The following is a 2,735-nucleotide window of genomic DNA, read 5'->3' as shown; positions in this document are numbered from 1 at the left end:
ACCGAATTTTCTACGTGGTTCGATACTTGTGCCCTTCATTCGGCTGCATTGCGATCGTATAGAGCATCGTATACATCGAGTAAATGGAGCTTTCATAGCTCCCTGGTACCACAGTAGTATAACCGGTTATACCCAATTTTAACAATATAAAAACAGGCCAACCAGCAAAGAGAATTTTGTCCACCCTGAAGGTGGAGAGAAATTAACGGGGAAAGCTTTCTTGCGACCCACCGCCAGGGGGACAGGCCCGGGGGGAACCCCCGTGTCCCCCCTAGGAAGAAGCCGGATGGGGTGGGTTGCTGGGAACGGGAACTTGGGCATCGGGACGGGTTTTGGGAGAAAGGAAGGGAACGGAGGGAGAAATTTTGCTCCGATCCAGTTGTCTGACTCTTTTTCAAGACTGATTGCTCAGCGAGGGCATCAGACAGTGCCAATTGCCAAATATGCGGTCCCTGCCATGGGTAACCGCTCACCCATAGGGTCCGATAACTGGGCCCCAACCGTCGGAAACAGGAAGTACCCTATTTGGTGGCGACGCCACCCCCCCCCCCCCCCCCCCCCCGACCCCCAGCTCCGCGGCCGATGCGTACTAACGTCCTCGATCGACGGCCTCGCACCAGGTACTAACGAATCACTACACGGGTACTTGCAACACCTGCTTTTCACGGTCTCCGGACACCGGAAGTTTGTATGCGCACGGTACCTCAACGGCCCGTTCGCAAGGTCCCTTCGTCAGGATAAGGGCCTATTCTTATGTCCTCCTCTTTGCCTACTCTGTCGCTCATAGGAACAAGAGTCTTCGGGCATTGCCTTGCATATGGCAGAGGAGATCGGTCCGGGCCTACTAGCCGTTACTAAGCCAGGAGAGTTGCCCCGGTCGGTGTACTCACCTCACCTTTCCCCGTTTTCCCCGTACGAGACACCAAGTAACTTGTGGTAGCTGGTCCCTGAGGCATAGAGAAGATCAGTCTATAGGCCCCTCGCAGCAAGGTTGCAGAGGGGCGCTACCCCCCCCCCCCCCCCCCGGCCTCATACGGACTGTACAACATCTAGCCCCCATGACATTTGGTTACAGGGGTATGTCACTCCCCCCGACCACTTTGCGATCAGGTCGCTGGCCCCGCCAAGCTTGCGGTTACAAGGGTCGCCAGTCCCCCGGCCCGTAGTGGTTACCCGACCATTGAAATCGGTACTGCCAGCTACAAACGACTGTAAGCGGGCATCACTCGCTACTTCGCAACTTGACTCGCCGGCCTCCTCTCACGCTGGATTACAGGGGTGCGTTACTTCCCCCGGCCAAAGCAAGTCATAGTTGATCGATCTCGACACGCCTTCCTACTTCAACCGCATTGCCAAGTGCCGGGTTGACACCCGACCGCCCGACATCCGCGTAGGACCTGATTCCAGTTGACCAGGAACCTCCGCAGTGGCGGCCGTTTTGCACGCTCCCTGGGCAGGGGTTGTGCGGCCTCCCCGATTCCTCGAGGAGGTCCCGTGGAATTACCGTACTTCCACGCTCTGGCCCCTATGACATTAGGTTACAAGGGTTTGCCACAACCCCCGGCCTGCTGACCAGCTCGCAAATTCAACCGAACGAGCCCCAAGCTATGGTTACAGGGGTGTGCACGCCCCCGGCTCGGTAGTGGTTTATCCATTGCTTCAGCAATGGTACGCCAACACTGCGTTCGAACAGTACCGCTTGAGCGCAGTGATTACTTCGCAACGTTCACCCGCTGGTTTCTTCTCGCGCTTGATTACAGGGGCGCTTTACCATCCCCAGCCTTTGGCCCCCTCCCACACTGGATTACAGGGGCTCGCTATTTCCCCTAGCCAAGAGAGTCGTAGTTGATCCACAAATACCATCTTTCGAAATACGCGGGATCCTCTGAGGAACTCCCAGTAGCTCCGCACTCTCGCCCCCAAGACTGAAGGTTACAAGGGCTCATCAAGTCAAAGGCCCCTTCCATGCTCCGGTTACAGAGGTTCGCTACAGCCCCGGCCTCATTGTGTGTACCCACGCTTCAGCATGGCACGATAAAACGAACTGTACCGCATATACCCCTATGACTTGGGTTACAAGGGCTCGTCACCTCCCTCGGCGAGCAGATCGGTTCGTGTTTATAGGCCCCTTCCTAGCTGCGGTTACAGGGACTCGCAACTCCCCCGGCCTCATAGTAGCGCTCACCTTGCTTCAGCAACCGTGCGCCACTATAACACAAACTGTACCGCTTGAGTACAGTTGCTCTTCGCAACATTGACCCCCCGGCCTCCACCCACACTGGATTACAGAAGCGCGTTGCCGCCCCTGGCCAAAGAGAATCATAGTTGATCCACAGAAATTTGCGACCGCAAATTTTGATCGAATTACCAGTCCAAGCACCAACCTCGGTAGTCACTGAGGCTGTCCGGGCCTGCGTCCGCATCACGCATCGGTGTTCTTGAAAGGCACTTGCCCTCAGAGTGCCTTGGGAGTTGCTCAAGCTCCCATGGGCGTTGAATACCCAATACAGTGGGCCTGGCACACCACTGACTCCTGCCATTGCGACGGACCAAAGCAGGACAGCCGAAACCGACCGACACAGCCCAGTCCGCCGGCGGGGGGAAGGGGGGGGGGGGGGCACGTGCAGGCCGACAGTAAGATTTCCCCCCAAGCATCGTATACAGCAAGCGCCGTATACCGTTCGCTTGATCTTCACAATTAGCGTATAACCGAGCGGCGTTCACATGAGTCCATT

The sequence above is a fragment of the Haemaphysalis longicornis genome, unplaced genomic scaffold (assembly GCF_048455015.1).
Source record: "Haemaphysalis longicornis isolate Haplotype H1 unplaced genomic scaffold, Haemaphysalis longicornis Haplotype H1 scaffold_1, whole genome shotgun sequence".
In the NCBI taxonomy this organism is placed as follows: Eukaryota; Metazoa; Arthropoda; class Arachnida; order Ixodida; family Ixodidae; genus Haemaphysalis; species Haemaphysalis longicornis.
The sequence above is the reverse complement of the archived record's forward strand: the minus strand, read 5'-3'. Positions refer to the sequence as shown.